Below are 23,610 nucleotides of genomic sequence, written 5' to 3'. Positions count from 1 at the left end.
TCCATGCCATTGGACAGTGTGGGACCTGAGCATGACACTAAGTGATCAAGCAGGTGCAATTAGGATGATAGGGAGTTCAGAAAGATCCCCAGCTGTTTTTCTGATAACACTGCTGTGCTCTGACTCTTTCTACAATAGCTGACAAATCCGTTTTCAAATAATAACTCTCACATTTAAAGAAACATCTGAAAAAGTTTTGCACACTGAGCTGCAGGTGTCTGGATCTGCTGACAGATTCAGATCCTTTGAAGAACACCTGTTGGAATCAGGTTCCCCTCTAGTGCATTTTCATTTTGCGGTCAAAGAAGCTGCCTCCTATACTTGCTATACTTGCCCCTGTATGGGATGCAGTGCAATTGTTTTCCTTTTCTATGCAGGTCCAATCATTTCATTTTGGCAAGATTATACCCAGTAGTATTCTACCTGATGAAGCTGCAAGGTCTGTGACTAGTTTAAAGCATTCTGGTTTTGTCTCTTTTCTATGTTTACGTATTTTTTCTAATATTGGCTCTTTTGTTAATGTAGTCATATAAACTTAGTTCTTGAATCCTCATGCAAACTCACAGTTGTTGACTGCCCTGAATCCAAAATAAACAGTGGGGTTCTGAAGACTTAAAACTTCTACTTTGGTACTGGCAGTACAATGATATGTTATACAGATTATTCACTGTTGACCCTGAAGGAGGGAAAAAAGAAAAAAGGAGAAAGAAGACAACTTTATTAAAGAAAGGTACTTCCAGCAGCCTTATGCATAAGAACTACCAAAGGTGATCCATGTGATACAGGGACTGTAGAATTTTTAATAAAATGCAAGAGAAATTAGATTTGCATCTTTCTGGAGGAGAACAGTTAGATATCTGAGGGGAATAAACACAAGTGATACTGCAAGACTAGGTGACTGTTAAATAACATGGAAACATAAATTACTGTTCTAATAGAACAGAATCAAACATAGGTTGAAGCAGGTTTATTTTGCAGAAGATAAACTTTAACATAAAATACTAACAATGATATTCCAAGAAAGAAATACATACACTTAAGAAGGGGAAAAAAGAGGCTACAGGAATACAAAGGAAGCGTAAGACATGCAGTAACAGGGACTGGCTTTTTGGTTTCATAGAATAGAGTAATTTCATAGAATTGTTTAGGTTGGAAAAGACCTTTAAGATCATCAAGTCCAACCATAAACTGGACCATTTCATTCATCTTTCAGTATTTTGGAATGTCACACAAAAACTCATGCGTGGTGTAACTTCCTTGAAAAAGTCAAGACTTTTTTTTTTTTATTATTATTACAGGTTTCCAGTGTATAACTGTCTGTTTTTCTCTCACTGAACACCTGCACAAATCCTCTGCCCTTAGCCTTCTCAGTGAGATCTGTAAGAGCAAACAGTATGAGTCTCAACAGTGATTCAAATATCATTCTTGCTCCATATATTAATTTCTTTTGAAAACCAGCCTTAGACCCTTTGTAGTGGGAACCTTTTAAGAGATGGCTTCAATTTTAAAGACAATCTGAATTTGAAGTGAGTATAAATTTCATACTTTTGAACAGCAAAAATTTTCATGACAATCCTGCATTTATTCTTCAATGCTTCATTTTATCTCGAAGACTTAATTCATCACTAAGTTTCTAAACTGCAAAAGGAAAAAAAAAAGTATAAATGCTCAGCTTCTTCATTACTCATATAAACATTAGCATAATCTCTATCCAAAGAATTTTTTTTTAAATAAGTTTTCCCAGGAAGGGCAAGAAACTCTTGTATCAAAATACAGCTGCAGAGCTTTTAAATTTTGAGATGCAAGTAAGACAGAAAGAGAAACTGGTTAAAACCAAGTTTATTAATTGCCTCCTATAACATGTCTTAAGTCAAATTTTCCAGAAAACAAGCAGGAAAAAACACCTTTGTTTAGAAAGAAAACTCTGTTTTTGCAAAGTGAAGAAAGGGCTCTTGGCTTTTTCTCAAAGTGTTGCTAACACTTGCTGCTCTCATTTTTGCCACGCACCAATATGCATACAACCTTCCATAATCCATTTGTACTCTGGTGCCAGTCCTGGCAGCCAGCCCCCAAAGAACCCATTCATCTATATTGTTCACCTTCTGCTCAGCCTTATGCTTCCCCATGCTTCTGGCAGTGGCCTCCACCACACCAGCTGAACTACCAAATGCAGATTTACACGGGGCTGGATGAGTTTGGACTCCCTGGACCCATTAGTGACAGCTGCTCTGGCATGTGCTCTCTTGAGTCATATGGTAGAAGTGCTCAGCGCCTCTCATTAGAGTGAAGCTGCATCTATCCCTGGCTACCCAGATGTTTAATTGCTCCTTCAGTTTACCCCAAAAGGAGAGTATTTAGTTTATCCATTGGCTTTACTTAGGTCAGTAATTAGCAGCAATGATGAATATATTCCAGTATAATACAATTTCAGTTACATATAATAGAAAACTTTAAAAATACCATCTTTTTTCACAGGAAGTTAATTCAGATACACTATCAAAAAGCCTGCTTTACATCCAGGACTCCTGATACCAACATCCTGGAACAAATTAAGGAATATCTCAGCAATACAGTCAAGAGGGAAAACAGATTCATCACTTCTAATTTGGATGATATGGCATTTGCCTACTGCTCACTACACAGCTTGAAGAAGAAAACAAGCGAGTTTGCAGGTTTTGTCTTTATCTTTAATCTTTATCTTTCTTATCTTCATCTCCATCTCTTTATATCTTTATCTTTCTTTATCTTCATCTGTTTTATGTGCTACCATAGATTGTGACTGCTCAGCAGTGTTTGATAGACTGAAATTTGGGGATTTAGGCTCTTTGAAATAGCCTACAGAGTTAATTGCTTAAGTATCACCTAAGCATTAAACCCTCTAGTACTCCTAAGATATTAATTATACTTTGAAATCCCTCTAGTGATTGGTCCTGTCCTGGTATCTTATAAACAACAAGGCTTGAAAAACCCTTGTGAGGCAGATTTCATTACATCTTTTAAATAGTTACATATACTGGGCTGCAAAGACATCAAGTTCCTTGCTCAGTGCTGTGCTGTGAATCAATGATAGACACAGCAATGTAACCAAAACAACCTATAGCAGTTTCCTTTCCTTTAACTGGCGGGCTGTATTTTCTCAGATAACGAATTATGAGATGCACAGGTCTTTTCTTTTCCCCTACAGAATACAAACTATCAGTAGTTGAAGTTAGGCAGACATTCTTTTTTAATGAAGCTGTATAATGTTTCACAGTTAGGCAGTTTCCTGATGGGAAACTTCTGGTTCTTTTTGCAAAGTTTTAGAACTCCATGGAGCATTGGCTTATTCTGTTATTTTAGCTTTTATTTTTATATAAAAAAAAAAGGAGAACTTTTGAGCTTGTGCTCATTTGTTTTGCCTCCTTACTTTAAAGACCTGGTCTGGAAGTTGAAAATTGAAATCTTCAAACATGTTCTATTTCAAAGGTAACGATTATGAACAAATTGGTTTGGGAGAGGAAGAGAGAATAGTGATTCATTGTAAGGACTTCAGAAGGAGAAACTGCTGCCTCAGAAAAAAATGTAGGTAATTGTTTCTTTCTTTCAGTCATTGTTAATACAATGGAAGTACTGTTTTACAGAACTGCAGGAGAAGTACTGTCAGAAATCTCTCTTTAGTTGAGACATCAATATAATGTATTAAAACAAATTCTTCATTCAGAACCCATTCTTTTCCTCCATTAGCATCAGCACTATTTTTTGATCCAGACTGCCTCAGCAAGCACTTATTATCAGGGAAATAGCTGTTACAAAATGAGATGCAAAGTCTAGAGTGGTGTCAGCAAAGTATTGCACAGTCTAGTGCTACAGTAGTGAAGAATCCCTTTCACCTCACACCGAACAAGCAAAATCGTGGAAAACAGCCTTAGCACTGAAACTACTCAGCTTCTTAAGCACTGAGTAGTTGTTTCATATCCTTTGATGATATTTGCCAAGCAACTTCTGTTATGCAATATAACAAATGGTAGGAGCCTGGTTTTGCACAGCAGACTCAAGCTGTCTTGCAGGTCCAGTGACTGTGAGCTATAAATTCAATTGCTCTTCATTTGCCTGCTGTCTGGTATCTGCTGCACGTTTTCTAGCTGACTGCTAGCTTTATCAGACCACCAACACACTGGTGACTTCCAATCACTATGAGAAGCATGTTCAATGCATCTGGAAACAGCATTAGGATGATTCCCAGGTACATTCTCACTGCTTGATGCCCTTCTTAGACTACAAGTGCCATCTGTCAGTGCTTGTTAGCCCTCCATTGGGCAAGAGGTATGTTGGATCAATTAATGCGTGGTCAGCAGCCGCTTAGTATCTTGTTACTCCATCATTCACAGACAAATAGTGAACCTCAGTGAGCAAGTTCAGTCTTTGCTATGTGATGCATGATGATGCTGTTTACAACCAGTTCCGCATGATGTCACAGATGTGATAAAACTTAGTTTCCTAAGCCAGTAAAACTATTGTGATATGTTAAAAGCAAGCCTTAACCCTCAGAGTACTGCTTGGCCTTGGCCTATATCACATGCTTTAATGTACTCCAGTGATCAGTCAGGATGCTGGCAACACAAACATCTACATACCTGCAATGGTGGGTATTTCCTAAGGACAGTGAATAAGGTCAATTCCCATTACCACAGCTATTGCTTAAATTGTGCTTCAAAAATAGTGACTCTTTAAAGTGACAATCAAACATCTTGTTGGACTAGAAGACAGTTTTGTTTGGGCATGTATCATCGCCTCATGAAGGCCTTAGTTTAGGCTTTGAAAAGATGATTGATTCCTTAGCCAGGTATCCTGCCTCCGTAACCCAACTTTTTTTCATTGTCTTCTGCTCCAGAAACGAGACTGGATGGAGCGAGAGGGGATTAACTCCCTGCCTCACTCTCCTGGGCTATTTTGAAGCATTTATGTGAGTTCTCAGTGGTGCTGGCAAACCTATAGAATAACTCTGTATTTTACAAAGATTTGACTAAACCCTCCTCTGATTCCTCTAAGACTTAGCTGCACAGCACTGCAGCATGGCACACGGTGCACAAGCTGCTTACATGTATTAGCTCATTTGAAGAAAGACACAGTCCTGTGGAGTAGTAGAGATATACGCGGAGAGGTTAGTTTTGCTGCATGTGACAGACCTCTTTTAACAGCAAATAACAATTCCATTGTCTTGTTTTTAAAGGTAATCAAAGCTCCAATAAATTCAAAGTATTTTAGTATAACATAGAATCCTAGATATTCCCCACATATACCCTCTCAGTAGTTCGAAAGACTCATTGAGGGGAATTTGTATTGGTATTAAAGCAGTTTAGTACATTTAAAAAACCCTGAATTTCAACTGAGAGTTTTAAAGGGAAAAACAGGCTCCTGAGAATTTATAATTGTTTTTCAAAAGGTCTTAATGACATAGGAGTGCAAGTCTCACCGACTTGCAATGAAAATTATGCTCTCACAGGCCCTGGAGGTTTTTAAAAATTAAGACAAATGTTCCTAAATTACTGGGGCACTTTTGAAAAGTTTCCCCTAAATCACTGTTGTAGAATACTGCACACAAATCAGATCAGGATTGTGTTTTACATGGTTACTTCTCCTTGATAAGAAAAAGATTTTACCTTTCTCTTTTCACTGCTACAAACATCGTATGTCAGTATAACTTAAAGGCTACAGGCTTTTATTCTCACAATCAGCCTGTGGTTTAAGTGAGTAATAAAAGAGAAAATGTTGTCAACAATTCAGTTCACAGAACCCCTAGAGTTACCCTATGTGGCATTTTAAACCTAGCATTAAAGCAAATAGTCTAGCCTTAATAAAAGAAAGATTATGGATGTTGTAGCACATGAATTATTGAGGAAAAATATTCCAGCCAAGATAAATCAGAGAGTACTGAAAATCATCCTCTTATTCTACTTCTATCCGTTAAGTCAGCTTAGATCAAATAAGGTGATTTTAGTCTTTGATCAAAGATTTGTTTCTTTTAAGATATAATTTTTGTTGAAATATTAACAAAAGCCTATCTAGCCTTTCAAGCTGGATAACACAGAGGGAATAGCAAACAATGAGGATTTCACATATTACCCCTGTGTAGCTATTTCTGGGGTAAACACGGCAGCCCTTCTGCTCATCAGTATCTAACACAGGGAAGGCTAGACTTCTCTTCTCAGTCATGCTGGTACCCCAGACTGAAATCTCAACAGACTGTAACAGGAAATATTAGGCTTGTCACTGGTGTTAAAGTGGGAAAGCAAAATCCAACAAAATCAGACTTTTTTGATCTAGAAATTAGGTTACTTATTTGGAGCCAAATCCTATCACTTTTGTGAATGTGGAACAGCATCTTGTCCACGTAATACATGAATTTCACGGGCTTCCTGGGAGACACACTGCTACCCAGTAGAGGTAGGAAAGCCTATACATGGCCAGCAACTGCTTGTGCCTCAGTTTACCCATCTGGAAAATTAATATTAGTAACATCTACATTCCAGGTCTGATTTTATTAAAGTTTTGATAATACTTAGAGATTACAATATGCAGAGATTCAAATAAACACTAGATATTATTACACTTCCCCATTTCTGCCATTTAGTTAGGTTTTCTGATTGCTGGTTCCCAATAAGGGCAAGCAGAATGGAAAAGATGAGCCACACAAAGTCACGCAAAGACAGGCTTGAAATCGTAAATCTCTCATATACCTAAGGAAAAGACTTAGGTGTGGAGGTACTTCCTTTAAATCATACTTTCCCAAGTTCTTTTTCCCTGCACTGCAATCCCAAAAGTACACTCCTGCCTGTGCCTCCTGCCTCGTTAGCACAGTCGCAGCCCTGTGTCCCTATAGCCACACCACTCTATGCTTTCGGTATCAGCACCTCCCCTAAAACCTCATGGCACGGGCAATGCAAGCGCCTGCCGAGTGGGCACCTCAGCTCTGCTACCGAAGTTCAGGTGAGCTCTGGATTTTCTCCTCTCAAATAAGATGCTTGTGTAATCCCTTGCTGGAAACAAGCAAATGTTTTTGCCAGAGTCCGAAGGATGGCTTGGTTCTTGTTTGCAATTTTCCATTTGTATTTATATATTTTTGCCTTTCATCTGAATGCCATGCTTTGACATATCTGGATAAACACAGACAGCGTGTGCCCTGCCTGGTCCATATACCCAGCAAGGTGATGTTCTCAAGTGGAAGGCATAAAGTTCCTGCCAGCTTAAGGACAAAGCTCTCTGTCTGACTGAAATGTCAGATACTATATTAAAAAGGTAGCAGATTGTGATGATAATGAAGTGCTGCAGCCTGTCGCTATGTTACCAACTGCTCTGAACTGACATGTCAGAAGGAACAGCAAGGAAAATGCCCAGAATCCCTGTTTGGATCCCCTTCCCACGCCTACCACCAACTGAAGTTTTTAAAATATTTACAGATATAGCCAGCATGTTTCTTTATAAACAAAGCCAAAAATGATAAATAGATAAATATATTACTGCAGCGAGCCTGCTGTCTAAAATCATCCTCCTGCCTCTCCAGTTTGCCTCAGATTGCATCCTGCGCCCTCTGACAGAGAAAGATTGATTCAGGAATGGGCACTTCTCTGCCCATTCTCTGTCCCTTAAAGAGGTCAAAGTCCCCCTGATCGAGGCAGTGTGTTTAAAAGTAGATTGAAACAGGAGGGGAGATGTTTTCCTGCTGACTGAGGATGAGATGAGAGCCCTGGATGCTCTTTAAAGAGAGGGGGGAACATTCTCCATCCCTCAGCCTGCTGATTCTACCTATTATAGCCTTATTTATACAGTGTTAGTGTCACCATCCTGGGCAATGAGCCTCACTGGATAATAAAACCGGCTGCAGCTGGCCTGCAAGGGGTGGGGGCAGAAGTGAGGAGAGTGGTGCACAAGGGCATAGCCAAAACCACTGCTTTCATCCCGTACAGAGCAGCGCTCACAGCAGACTTAATCCCTTCCCCTCCCTCAGCAAACCTACCTACTGTGCAAAGCAGAAAGCACTCACCACCAAACCACTTCTGCTCTCATGGAAATTTTGCATAAACAAAGAGAACAAAACAGAGTCCTTATCACGATGCTAGGGATGTACTGTGACATGCCTGGCAATTTTGATATGAGATGGGTCTTCATCACGGGGCATGTTTGCTGAGAAGAGATTGCGTTCAGAAGGGCACTGGATCTCGATGTGATTCTGTGCTTATAGACAGCAATGTCATTTTTAAAACTGTCTACTCAGTCAAGCAAACAAACTGGTTGGAGTCGCTTTTTTCCTGCTGCACACTACACTGAAAGGGAATCTTAATTATTTTACCAGTTGGGGCTGAATTTTCAGTTATATAAAGTGGTAGGTTTTCCCAACATTATGAAAAGAGAACAGTTCTCTGAAAAGCCTACAACATTTAAATTAGAAATAGGTTCATTTTCTGCTAATATCTATGATATCATTATCCTAATTCAGCAGTAAAATATTTTGAACTGGTTTTGGGTGAAAGTAAATTTGTGCTAAAAATACACAGCAGTTACATTTTCAAGAGCCAAGAACACAATTATGGAAGTAATTCTATTGTTTGTGAAAATCACACTCGAATAGCAGAGGTTGCTAGACATTCAATTTTAATAAAGATTTTTTTCAAGATGATGTTAAGCTAAGCATCAAAAGAAGAGTGTCTGGATTTGTGCAGCGCACAGCTACAAAGCTCCAGGTACCAGATCGAATGGAGGAAACAATGTGGTACAAAGTATGTGCTGCTACTTGACAGGGTACTCGATAGGTAACGGAAAACAGAATTTTAAAAAAAAAGGCAAAACCAAAACCACCTGAACCCCACAATTCCAGGTATTTCTGATTGTGTTTGAAAACAAATTGCTCAGAGCACAACTGAAGCCATATACACCTAGGAGAGTCCTACTCCTGTCCCTATCCTCCTGGTGGTAAGGGCACATGGTGGCAACTGCTGTACTGAGAAAGAGGGGGAAACAGGCATTTAACCAAATTTCTGATTGACAGTGCATGAAAGCTTCATGGCCTATCACACCTGATCAACTATAGTTACCCTCACGCCACTTGCCATCACTTCTCGTTAGATCTGCCACGCAACTCAGAGGAAAATTGGCAGAAATTGCACAGCCAATACAAGGCCAAACTGGTATCTTACAAGTGCTGTATTTGTTCCTCTCTCAGCTTCGTTTTGTGTTCCTCCTTTCTGAACCCACACTTGTGAATGGGCAAAATCTAGACCTAGCTGAGACAAAAATCTGAGAAAATATCTTATTCTTTAGGCCCTGCTTAGCAACAGCTGTCAGCAGACATATATGACTAGGCTAATACTACGTATAATGGAAAGAGAGAGATTGACAGGACTAACTCCAGTGGTCTACAGTAGCTTCCAGCTGCACTGTAAAAGGCTGGGTTTTGGTAGACCAGGACAGGGCTTCAGGTAAAAGTGCACCTTCTCACAAGGGACTAATACTAAGGACAGTACACAGATAGTCCAAAGAAGCTGTGGGATGTCCACTGCTCGAGGTTTTCCAGATGTCTGTCACGTATATTTTAGGCATGAGGTGCCAACACGATCCCGATGATTAACTGAGGTCCCTTCCAGCCCTATTTTCTATGACTGTATAATTCTGACTTATATTTTAATATATTTTCTCTCGTATGAAAGAGGAAATGCTGCTGTACAGTTTTTTAATAGTATTTGGTGGTATATTTTTATTGACAGCGAGGCCCCTGGAGTGCAAGATGTCAGATGCATTGACTCAAATATAAATAATTAAATTGTTTTTTTCTCCTCCATTAATTCTACTCAGCCCTTTACTCCCATCCTCCAGACACATTCCTTATTAATATAATTGGAGCGGGGAGTTTTATTTTTCACTTTTCAGTAGAAAGTTTTGTTGTTTTTCCCCCCCGTGGGAATTCAGTGCATGAGCTTGACAACGTCAGGCCGGTTGATTGAAATGTGCCTTTTAACTTTGTCTTAAGAGAAAACCTAGAGGAAAAACATGAAGGAAAAACAACTCTAAATGAAAAGTGCAAGATACCTACTACAACACAGCTCCTGTTCTGAGTGGATCAACAAAGTTTGATAGAATAAAGTTAAGGTCTGCCTGCATTGGCAAGACTTGTAATGAAATTGTTGGGGGCTTCAGCCAGTTTGTTGTAATGAGGAGAAGTCTTCTGCGGTCAAGGCTCTTGGCACTAGTTGTTTTTATCCATTTACTGGCAGTGCATGTTTTATAGATGAACCATTGCTGGCAGGAGGTAAGCAAGCACGTGTGCACTCAGTTGGGCACCCAGGAGCCTCAGTAAATACTAAGCTTACCCATAAGAACAAATGAAGCATTGTCTAGACAATTTTTTACCATAGAGAAATCTGGTAAAACATCAGTCTGCCATATTCAAAGGCTTGATAAACGTATATTACTGTGTACATAGGAGGTGATACCTTTATGTTCTCTGCTTTTCTGAGCCTAAGCTGTCCTCTGCATTATTACAATTCCTGGGGATATTCTGAGTTACCAGCAAATGAGAAGAAACTTCATGGATGTATCCCCATTTCCACATTTCTCTTCATGATGAGAGAGTTACAGAATTAATTTTCTGGTTCATAATCAATAACTGCAACACTACAGTGGGAGAGAAAGTATTTAAATAATTTTATAAATATAATTTCATAAATGCCATAAATATCTCTTAGATATCAACTCATACTGTATGATTTAATTTCACAAAGCCAGTGCTGTAGGATATAGGCACCTGTGAACCTTTCCTACTGTGCCCAGGTTCTGTACAGAGACTTCGTTCTTCTTGAGTTCTCAGAAGTGCAGCTCTTACTCTATGCATGAAAGAGGAGAACATTCCTCTTCCTTGGTGTTTTAGCTGTTCAAGTGCTTTCTTGACTAGCTTGCTGCTCTCCTAGTAAGAGAAGAATTTAACTTATATGGTTAACAAGTTTTTCATCTCTTCCCTCTGCTTTTGAAGCCTCCAAAACATATGCCAGGGAGTAACATCACAGTGTGTTACAAAGAGATAAAATGGAGAGGTGATCAATCAGATCCAAAGATGGCATGGATAAGAGAGAAAATTCTGGTCCATTTAAGTTGCTGGTACTACACTCATATCTCTCTCTGGAGCTAGATCTTTTCTCCTGGGTTTTCTGAGTGAAAAACATGACACTTAGATGCAAACTCTTTCATGTTGGCCACTAGATGGTAATAAGGCCATTGAAATGGATTTCAGCCAGCCAGACAGTGAGTGTGCGAAAGTTACTGCTTCAGAATGGAAATGAAGAGGTTGTTTTTGTCTTGAGAGTAGAGACAGGCAAACTGCAACAAACTGAGTTGGGATTTAGCATATCCCTAAGGAAAACAGGCTGCCAAGGAGGACAAACTGAGTGGCTTCAAGTGGGCTCAGCCTCTTACTGCCAGGCCTGCATCCATATCCTACCCCAGACTCACTTAGTCATCTGCTGCAAAAGGAAGAGTGCCACCTCCACACCTCCACCGCCACGAGCCTACAGACTTTACTTGGCTGAAAGTCCTCGATCTGCCTCTGATAGCCCAATGGCGGCTTTAGAAATGAGAGGTTCTGATCATCTGACTTTGCAATATCCCCAGCAGATGTTAGGATCAAATTTATCCGCTGAGCATTTAATTTCAGTGCATCTTTTTATAACATGCCATCTAGAAAAGTCCCTTGAAGATTAACAGTGATCTCCTTAGGAAGAAAGAAGTTCCTGAGAAGTTACGCTGTGACTGATTCCCACAGAAGTATGGAACCATTATACTGCTGTTTCTAATGAAATCATAAACAACTATTCAAAAAAAGTGGATAAAAAAGTGATTTCAAGTGGAAGTACTGCTAGGAAATTTCTAACAAGTTCTGCCTCTTAAAATAACAGAGGATCGGAACAGCATCACAACAAATTAAGTACCTGACAAGTATAAAAGGAAAAATAAAACAAATCTGATTTGTTACTCTCCAAATTAATAAGCAAGTTTACAGTGCTGGCACAAAACACTTTGTCCCATTGTATCATCCTTGCTACCTTCCCACCCACCATTTCATACTTGAATGTATTCCTGTACGACTGGAACAGATGTGATCATCTTGAAGGAAAAATGTAACTCGGTGGCTTGCATTCCATAGTTACTAAGTTATTATTTATTTATAATAGCCAATATTACTTTAATTTTCAGGGTCTGTGATAATGGAAATGTACCTTTTAAAGAATAAAAAAATAGATCACATTGTTCCCTTGGGACAATTTTAGGCAGGCTAACTTCAGCTTAATTAGATGGGTTCACTGAAAGGATAAGTTACAGCATTTACAAAAGTAGCCATTGTACCCACGGGCTGGTTTTGTCCTTTACTACATTAAAGTATTTTGTAAAAACATGATGAGCAGTAATCAAATATTATTATAAAAACTATACAAGTTGCATGTTCGTTTAACAAAAAAAGCCTGTTTCAGATTCTACCAGAATCCTGGCAGAAACCCAGTTAGAGCCATTTGGGAGCATATAAACAAATCAGCAATTTGGAAGACAAGCTCAGATCAATAAATGTCAGATCAGTAGGGTCTCTTGAAAAAAAATTAGATGGAAAGCACAACAGAGATGTGTCTTTTAATGGATTACAAAGGTGAAAGTGATTAGAGTTAAGATTATTCTGAGCCCTCTTTGATAAGTTGTTCTCAATGCCATCCTGACAAGGTGATCACTCGTATGGAATAGTATGGAATTATACTTCCAAATATTTCTAGAATATCTGCTAGTTTATCTGTATGTGTATGTATGTGTGTGCATCTACATGTACAAATAAACACACACACATTAAATAGGATAATGTTGCATAAAATGTTGGATTCAGTCTCCAGATTCCTGGATTGTTTTCACTGTGGTGCTGTCAGAGAGATGAGTGACCTTGAATCAAGCTCTGTTACTTCTCTATGCCTCAGTTTCCCCATTTGCAAAATGATGCCAATCATACTGACTTCATCATGAAGTGTATTGACATTTGCTGATGAAAAATATTTCATGTTAATGGACTGAAAATCATTTACAGCTATTTCTCACTGGTATGAGTTAGCTAAAATAATAGCCATGAGCTTGATTTCAAAAGAAAAGCCTGTGCCAGTGGCAGTGTTTTTACCTCCTAGTCAGCATGCTGCTTTTCACTGCACTTATCTTTTCCTTCCATTGGCATTGTGTTACAATTTACAAGTCTTATCAGGTCACAGCACTCGCACAGAGAGCACAGAAAGGTTTCATTGCCCCAAAGAACTCAGGGATCTATAACAGGAGTTTTCAATGCATTTGTGTCAGCTCGTTTGTACCCTTCAGCATTGCTTTCTCCACAACATTTCCAATATTGCTAACTTTCATGCTGTTAGTGTTTTTTCCTCTGAGGCTCAGAAATACAAGGGGAAAGAAGAAGAGAGAAGAGAAACTCTCCCTCTGGATCTAAGAGCCTATTCACCGATTCCTTTTCACACTCCCACTCTAGCAGGCCTTGAACAGCTACCTGCCTGTCTGGCCTAATGATTTTCATGCTCATCAAAAGCTTTATTGCAGGATGGTTATTCAGTTTCTTTTTAAATGTTGCCATACATCTCTCTCAAAGAAAAAAGGTATTTGAATAATACCTGACAGCCAACAGATGTGCAGTCTGTAGACACGGAACTGTTTTGAAATTCTGCTACTAACAACCTAACAACAGCACTACACAACACAGTACAACGTCAATGAAAAGCAAACAGAGTGAGATGAGAACACGTGCATGAAATGGACCTTCTTTTCAATACTCAAATTTTCCAAGAAATGAAGAGCCTTTTATATCCAGTAATCAGGTACACCTTGCAATTGTGGGACTGATTTGGTTTTGTCTGGATTAGTTTTTGAACCAGTTCACTTCCAGGACCAAATGAATGGTGACACCACTGCAAAGGAGAGGGTACAAACACAAGGCCAAGAAAAGGTGTAGCGTTCCTTCAGCACCTTTGCTACCTAAACCATTCCTGACTATAGAAGGTGTTGAACGTCCTTCAGCACCCTGATCCATGACACTTCCACAGCATGAGAGTCCCTCATCTATAGCCCAGCATTCAAATCTTGTGGCTCCTCTCTCTTTGTAAACTCATAGGCTACTGGGAAGTGGCCCCTAACCTCAACAAGCTTTTGAGCTCATGTCTTAGACTTAAATGTGTGTTGAAGAGCTTTGCTAGACTGCAGAGCTCATGACTGCAACTGTGTGGATTCCTCAGGAAGGGTTTTTTGGCTTCCACTTTAAGTGCAATGATACATGGGTCTGCTTGAAGAAAGAAATGAAGGACCACAAAGAAAGAACAAAGAGCATCATAGCCATTACTGCCATCTGTGTGAAGAAAGCATTGCAATGGCACCTTGCCTGGTGTGTTCAGTTTACTGTCTTCCTTTGAAGAAATATATTCAAATACTAGGGAAGGATGTGCTTGTTTGCCTAGTCTGCAGCCTGGGTTTTGCAGCAAAGGCTCTTCTCAGGGTTTTTGAGCTTTAGGCTTTAACCTGTGCCAAGGAGTAAAGGAGGCAGAAACACTGAAGTGGAAAGGTCAGGGCAAACTGTCTGGGATCCTTGGGCAGAGGGAATGGAGATAATGATGGGAGAAAAATGCCTAATTGGAATGAAAGTCTAAGATAATTTATGAATAACAGCAACAAAATAGTTTCTCCAAATCAGACTTACTCACATAATTCACTTCTTTTTCTGCTGTTTCTATGGGCCTTTTTATTTGAGGTGGAATGGGACTTTGAAAATCATTTAGCTTGTCCTGAGGCATTCACATCATAAATAATACACTGCATGCAAAATAATTATATAGTACACTGAAAAATTAGGGAGTACTAGGATTAAAGAGGCCTTTTCAACTGTGCTTCTTCCCTTTGTGCAATTCTGCTCCTGCATAGTCATGTAAGTTTTCATTTCATGCTTCCACACTGTTTTTCTCAGCAGGCACCCTTCCCCCTATAAAGGAGTCTCAAGGTTCTCTGGAGACTGTGTTTAAGCATTCCTGCCTGGGGTCCAGGCCATCAGCTCAATAGACCATTCAAAATGAACTTGTTTTATATGTTGCTGCACATCAACAGCCTTAACAGGGCCATGTGGCATGACACAGCTGTGCTCTTCTGAGTCTTTTAGACAGAAGGAAAATGAAACTTTTGAAACACCAAAACAAGATTCTGAAATGAAAAAAAGATACGTATCTGGTAAAATCTAAATAAGAGGACAGTGTCTAGTGAGGCTTCACTGACTCTGGGACATACTAATGCAGACTGCTCTGATTGGTAATACAGCTCCAGTAGATGGACTTCATATAGTGCAACCTGCGACACTTTGAAGTGCAGCTTTCTTATCTCTAACTGCTTCTTCCCGAGGTTTCTCTGCTAGAACAGGTCTGTCGCTCAGGGATCACACCTCCTCATACCCCTGAGCAATGTCAGCACAAATTTTTAATGTAGATTTGACTTCTGCAGAGCTCATCTGATATCAGGTCTTTTAGGGGCTAGTTCAAGAAGACATGAAGGGAGAGCAGTTTAATTCCCGTTCTCCCTTTATATCTTTAAGATATGACTTACAGTGTATTGTGAAAAATTCCCTAAGTACAGAAACATCTCCAACTGCAGCATAACACTTTGGTTCTTTCTCTGTTTCTTACTTTAAGCTTTGACTTAATTCTCTTCACACTTCAGCAGATGTGAACCATAATAATTAGAGCTAGCTTTTGGAATGAGCTGCAAGGATAATTGCCTGGGCACCCTGTGTATGGAGGGAGAACAGAGGGACCATTAAGTTATCTTAGGCTGTGCCTGCACTGAGAGGCTGGTGTGCTGCATGGTGTCTACTGCAGCCTTGGGCTCCTGGTCTCCCAGCCGCCCAGACCTGGCATGACCCCTTTTGGCCTGCATGCTGGGATTTTCTTTCCCTGGAAACCTGGCTGAGAGGAGAATGAGGGAAGGGGCTGTTGCATAAACTGAAAAGTGTGCCTGGTTCCACAGTCACCATATGGAAATGTCAGAAATGAGAAGGAAACCCATGAGTTAATTTTTCACTGTACCACTAAGACTGTCTTTGCTTTTTGCCAGTAGTTACCTTCAGTTTTTTCTTCTACATATAGCTGGTATTTGTTGAAGGTTACAGTGAAGAAAGATGCTAAAAAGTGGAAGAGGTATATATCTAGATATCCTTCTTCATGACGATTAAGTGGATTATATGTGCAAGTAGCTATCTGGTGCAAATAAGGGACAGGAAGGGGAAAAGAATATTATCTTTCTTTTTTGCTAATCACTTTGCTAAACACGCATCAGTAACCTGAGAACAATATTTGTTTACCTGTGGGTTTCCACAGAAACTCATCCTCAGATATAAAGTGATTTTTAACAAGGCTTTTGACCCTTATGTGCAGAGTTCTTAAACAAAAAGGGTAGGGGAAAGCATCCTGTCCTTAGGGTATTTAACAGGTGAACAGTGTACTGAGCTAAAGGTCTGCTATAATGTTACAAATTAGCTATCATTTCTTCCAGCAATTTTATTCAGGCTCTAGGAAATGTTTCCATTTACTATAACGGGGAAATAGCTGAATAGTTGAGGGTTAAATTTACATTGAATATTGGGTTAAGTTAAATCCTCAGTGGGGAACGAATGGTTACTAAGGCAACGGGAGCATGCATTCGATACCTGTTATTCAAGTCTATGTCCTCTTGCTCATTAACTATCACATTGTTTATTAATATTCACTCTAAAATGGATGTTGCCAGAACCTCTTTGCTTTGACCTAAGTAGCAAGACATGAATTAATGTGAAAAGAACTTACAACTACTGTCAATATATTAAGATGCCTCTTGAGAAGCACAGATCTTTATATCTGAAGAACAACTTTTGCTTCTATGTAATAAAACATCAAAAAAGCATTTGTAAACAGAATTCTAAAGGGACCTCTGCCTGGAAAACAGCAGGATCTATCATGATCTCCTGAAACAAGCAGTGCAAAATTAGCAAAATATGCCAGGCCAGACTACCCACTTAGATACTAAGCACCTATATGTAAGAATTGCCATGCAGGATCAGACTAAGAGCATCTGACTGTATGTGTTATTGAAGACCATCACTAATATGTAGCATTTTAGGTGAAGCTGGAGCACTTGTGTGTCCCTATTTTTTTCTCCTGTGATAAATGAGAATAATATGTTCAGAAAACATATGCCAGTTTTGGCCTACAATAGTTTTCAGAGGTCAGGAACATTATGGTAGGGACTTGCAAGAACTAATACACATCGTACAACACAATAGCACTTTACAAAGCTCTTAAGACACCCATGTGTAGCCTCCCACAAGAACACAGAATCAAATACACATAGCAATTCATCCCTGAGCTTACTCATTCCTCTCCCATTCAGAAATTAAATATCAACAGCAACAGATGCTTCAATCTGAAACAAAGAAAATATATATTTAAAATACTTCCTTGGGAGTTAAAATTCTTCCCATTCAGAATCATCAGAGTGTGTTATTTAATTTGGTTTAGATTTTTACACCATGTTAAAATATATGCAATATTATATAAAGCTTACGTGACACTTATACATGAACATGGTGTGTTGTTTTAATAGTGTACAAATATGACAGTGTGACTAATGTCTGTTCTTAGAAAGCATGAGCTTGCCTTGCTGTTTCTTGAAACACTACCAGAGAGAAGTTAGGGTCAGCTGGATCATCTCAGTTTGTTACTTCAGTAACCTTTCAGAAGGCAATGCATAACATTAGTCCCTTTGTAAATTTGACCCTAAATGCCCAATGCTTTTCATAATTTGGAGTTAGGCCTTTAAGTCTATCACATTTCCTCATCCACAAAGTTTGCAACCTACGCAGCCGCAATGCTCCCAAGCGTAACAGAGACATATCTATCAGTCCATCTTAAAGAATTATGCTACTGAAGCGAAGGATCTCATTCTTCACATCTAAATGAGTCTATGAAAGTGGGAGCACTCAATTACTGAAACAGAACTAAATCGCCTGTTCTAAATGACATATTGCAGACAAGTATAGATCATGGAGTTGATCTTACATTGATCAATCTGGCAAAAAATGGATATTTTTGTATAAGGTAGTCTCATATCCTACAATATCCTTAACTTTAGCTGTCTGAAACCACAGTGATTTGTATACTCCCCGTAACATCACATTGGCCTAAATAGAAGAATCATTCAAAGGATTAAAAAAATCATTGTAGGAAAAATTTTGTACATAGTATGATTTCCAGAGTTTTTGTTTCATTTTTATTAAATTATTGTAAATTTTCCATTCTGTAAGGTCAGCTGTCACATGAGCCCTGGCACACACTGGTCAGTTATGGAAAAGAGGTGAAGATGTCTTCATAGTTAGGATGCTTTTGAAGATCCCATGGGATTATCAATCCAACATTAAAATCCATGGAGAAAAATGTATTTCTTACAGAAATTTAAGAGGTGTCTGAGTTTTTCACTTGAAGTGGTTTTTACTTTCCTTCCTTTTGGTAGCCTCACATGCTGGCTTTCTCAGACACTATAGTGATGAGAATGAGACTAGCCATTATACTAAATACCCAAGCCTTTCTGTAGTTAAGACCAGCACCTCAGAAAGGCATCTGAAGTCTTTTGGATTTTACTAGCAACTAAAACTCTAAATCCTCCTTGGGGTCCTTTAAAATACTTAGCCCAAAACCCAAAGCCAGGAGAAGGCTTGAGGTGCTGTGGGGCTATAATTCCCCAGTAGCAGGACCCTGAGGGTCCCAGGCACAGCAGGCAGGGGCAGGGCTGCCAAAGAGCATTCATAGAAGTTGTGCTTCCCAGATTTAGTTGAATGGGTTGTCTTGTTCAGTGATGGAAACTTGGGAAGTGCCAGCACAAAATTTCTTGGTAACTTGGTAACTGGAAGCATTTGAACTCTGATTGCTTGCCAGTGAGTATGACAGTCATCAAAGAAAGACAGAAAGGAAGTGAGCATCAAATAACAGTAATCAAAAAGTGGGGTTTCTCAATTCTGTGTGATGTGTGCAAGTTTTTCATTTCCACTGAAGACTAAAAAAAAAATATAAACAGGGCTCAGCAGAAAGCATCACTGTTGATTTTCTTGCATCAGAGATTAATTGAATATTTAGAGCTGCAGTCCTGCAAAGGCATGACTTCTGTGACTCATCCCATGAAGCCACCTGAACTTCTCCCAGTCCAAACCTGGAAGTCTTTCCAAGATAAGAGTTTTTGATTGACTTTGAGAGCACTTTTAAAAAACCTCTTCTTTTTGACATTCCTACTGTAAAGATAACAGGTGGTAGAATGTTCTGACCCTACAGTTGATCTCTACATTCATTCATATTGTTTTAATAAACTGAAGAAGTAATGTCTAAGAAAATAACACCAGACAGTACAAGGTTTTTTGTTTGAGGGTTGGTTTTGTGGATTTTTTTTTTTTTTTTCATAAAAAGCAGAACAAACAACCTTATAATAGAAAGAGAGAGCTAATTAAAGTCTGGACAGATAATCTCATTCTTTTTGAAGTGCTGTTTGGTAAAGTGCAACACCATAATTAGATTATTCCACCAAGTTTAATGAAGTCGGTCAGTTAAATCAGTGTCTCTCTGTCTCTTATGAAATACAGTGAAAATCTGGAGTGACTTTTGGAAGGAAAAAAGTGTTTGAAACTTAATTTTTAATAAATATAATCTAACTGTGGATAAAAAGATTGAAAGAGGTTGATAATATTTTTGATAATTTGAAAATAATTCTTAAATTCTTACTCGGGAAAAGAGCACCATCTACTGATGATCACTCTAAAATTCCAGTATTTCATTTACACGGGTTTTACGTATATACAATATCATAATCTTAATTCCAGAAGCTCTGGTTGACTCTTGAACACGTGTGAAAGAAGGCTTACATATCTTCAGCTACCAGCTAATATCACTGTGATGTTTTATTGTTTTAGTAGCTGCCAACACCTTAGCAGCAGAAACCATGCTTAAGGACTTCAGAACCTATGGTGATATTAAATAAACCCACATTATCACTAAAAGGATGGTACACGCTTTCCTAGTACAGTTGTTTGTTACAGATGCCTGCTTCTTGCTGGCACTTTTTAGTCATGTGAAGAACTAACCTAAGCAGGGGAAAGGTTGTTTTTTTAAGTAGGACCAGTTTTTCAGCTGCCCCAATGGGGAGGGGCCAAGGACTGCCCTTTCCAGTCCCAGCACAGAATTATGGCAAATTACAGTATCATTTAACATCACCTATAAAACATGTAGCTCTTCTGCACTAAAGAGAATAGTGAGTTCTTGAGTTCACCTCCAAAGCTTTTTTTGAGCTTGCTTTTCTGCCAGGGAACCAGCTATGACAAAGATTGTCATACCAAGGAGTATTCACCAGAAAGAGCAACACTCATCCAATGCCATAAACACTCTCCCCACTCACACCCAGAAGATGTAGCTATACTTATACCTCAGGTCATTACTCAGGCATTCTGCCAGACACATTCTAATTATATTCTTTTAATTACATCACATATGTCTTCTTTTTATAGCTGTTTTGAAGGCACTGACTTTTCTTCCACAAAGGTTGCTCAGCCAAGTTCCATTATTTTCTTTCTCTTTTAGGAATAAGTGATCGCACTCTGGCTAGTGAGAGCAAACTAGTGCTCCAGGAGCCGCAGAGTGGGCTGCCCAATGGGTGTGGGCAGGACGCCAGGCACCGAGGGTGGTAGTCCAGCAGGCCCTAGTGGGGCAGAGATCTGGCTGACCAGGCAGATGGGCTGTGACAGTGACCAGGACAGCTGCAGCCTTGCTTTGGACAGAACCAAGGACTGGAGTGCCCATGCAGCCTCAGCCCCAAGGCATGGAGGCCCCCAGTGAGGTTTCTCCCAGCTCTGTCTCACAGCCCTGGGTGGCAGTAGAGACCGTAGAGCCTGCTGGTGCACTCAGGGCCCTAACAGCAGCAAGCAAGATTAGCTATAAATAACAGTTCTTCTTTGCTCATTTTCCTGCATATTTGATAGGACTTAAATTCTTAAGAAGCTCTAGTGCTGTTCTGAAAAGCAATTTCGGAAAATTGGTGTGTTGGTGATTGCTGTCATCCTATGAGTGATGGGGCTATTTTCCCAGTGTCTCACATCTGATGTGATTGTGACGATTGTCTCTAAACCAGAATGTGAGGAGCTGAACCCAGAAGCTCCCACAACTGCAAGCACAGCTATAGTTTGAAACTGCCAGCTAAATCTCCGTGACTGGTATTCATGCCCTCTGCAGGTCTGGCACAGAGAGAAATTCATGTCTGTTATCTGCTCATGCAGATAATATGCCTCTCTGTGAACCACAGAATTAAGGTCCTCCTCATACTACTGCCCTTGTCAGGCCATAGCCCAGCAGCTAGAACTGAAAGGTATCATTGATCAATAATTTCTTGCTTGACTCAGCCTTCAGTGTTCTCGAATTCCTTGTCCCAGGGGCGTACGATGATGGGAACATGGCAATTGGCTGGGGGAGGAGTTGTTTAGAGAACATTTCTAGATCTTGTAGCTTCAGGGTAAAAACTTAAAACCATAACTAATTTGCATTCAAGATACTCCATTACCCTGCCTAAACAGAAAACTATCAGTCCTTTGGGTTTGAAGTTTTTCTTTCTTTATAGACTGCAAATTTTACTGGACAGGTTTCTACTTTGCCTGGCAGGGTAGATGGTTATTTCATCTTTGGATGCAAGGCTTGGTAAGACTGAAAAATCTGTGTTGTCCATTAAAAGGAAGAATAAATGAATGAATGGATATAAACAGAAAGCATAGTAAAATCATAAGTTAGGATAATTCAAGTGGTAAGTGACCTCAGAAGGTCTCTAGTCCAACATCCACTTCCAAGCAGCAGCTCTGAGCTTAGACCACGTTGCTCAGGGCTTTATACAGTTAAGTCTTGAAAACGTCTGAGGATGGAGATGGCATAGCCTCTCTGGCCAACCTGCTCCACTGCCTGACTGACCTCATGGTGAAACAGTTGAAAGCTAAGTGAGTCCAAGTCAAAATATAAGTTGCCTATACATATGTATGTATTGAAGGAATGGAGAGAAAAGGATAAAGTAGAGCCATTTACATGGGGGAAACCAGACCCACTGAGGTGTGTAGTCAGATATTAAGCAGGTAAGTTAAAACCATGTGTAGGCTATGTATATCACTGGGTAATATAATTTCAAGGTATATGATAAATTCATAGATAGAGCTTGCAGATATGCTTTTGTGGAAATGCAGAATTAAGTTGCAATGCTAGAGTGGAATGAATAGCTGAACTGGTCAGGAAATACATTTTCATGCATCTACAAGAAAAAAAAAAGTGCTGTTGAATTGTCTTTTTTTTTTCATTCTAAGTATTTATTTGAAATTCAGGTGGTTGGTTTGTTTTAGGAGCATCTCGTTGTTATTACTTTGCACATAAAGAAAATTCAGCTGTTATTTGGGGTTTTCTAGCTATTTCTCAAGTCCCTCTGAGTCCCTCCCTTTGTGCCAAGTAACTTGTGGGGCTACTCTAGAGAGGAGCAAGTCTTAGATTTTTAGGTTCATGGATTGAATTAGGACATCCAACATCAGACAATTCCACCAGAATAAGGACCAATTTCTCATTTCATTGGAAAATGCAGAAACAATCTTCAATGAAGCTAGGCCAGGCTCCTGCATTGTCTCTCCCCAGGACTGTGACAGACCCCTCAGCCTCACTTGTGAGTCATGCTGCCCTTCAGCTCTGCTGCTCAGTGACCTTGTGTAGGTTATCCCTTCTGTTTCTCCTGGGGCTCGCACTTCCCATGCTCTAAATTTTCCCTTTTTCTGGAAAAGAGAACTTTTAGGGCTCTGGAGTTCACTCTGGAGACCCCTGGGCTAGGTGATGTCTAACAGAGTCTCCCTGTTCCAGCTGTGGCTCTGGTGATGGCCCATTGCCACCAGGGCAGCAGAGAGGAGCAAACACTTGCAGGTTGTCTGAGGGCTGATAGGAAGGGTTAAGCTGCTCTCTCTGCCCCTGACAAAGCATTCACACAGAGCTGGGCAAACTCAAGTGTACAAGTAACATAAGGAAGACTTTAATACTTTCACATACATTATGAGGAAAATGTAATTTCTTTTTTAAAAAAAAAACATTTATATAAAGTAAATGGTTGACACATTTTTTTTACTTTTTTTTTTTTTGTCTGTATTGAACTAGGCCAACTGTCCGTGTTTTGTGGTGTCAGGAAATATCTTTTAATCTCATAGTGCTCTGTGTAAAAGTTGGACTTTAAAAGGGTCAACGTGAACCACCATAAAACAACTATCTCTTCTAGTCAGTAACTACATTTGAAAACTTGGCCTTAAACAACTTCAGACTCACATGGTGACTCAGTGATGCCTTCTGTTTTTCTGTAAAAAATACACTAGGCTATTGATCTGAGAACTCCAGAGGATCTTTGGGCATCTAAGAGAAGAGAGGAGGGAGTGGAAGTTATTTTGCAAAAGATATTTTCAACAGGTTTACATTAACAATAAACTGAACCTCCACCAGAAAAGATTTGAGGAGATGC

The sequence above is a fragment of the Gavia stellata genome, chromosome 4 (assembly GCF_030936135.1).
Source record: "Gavia stellata isolate bGavSte3 chromosome 4, bGavSte3.hap2, whole genome shotgun sequence".
NCBI classification, from domain to species: domain Eukaryota; kingdom Metazoa; phylum Chordata; class Aves; order Gaviiformes; family Gaviidae; genus Gavia; species Gavia stellata.
The sequence above is the reverse complement of the archived record's forward strand: the minus strand, read 5'-3'. Positions refer to the sequence as shown.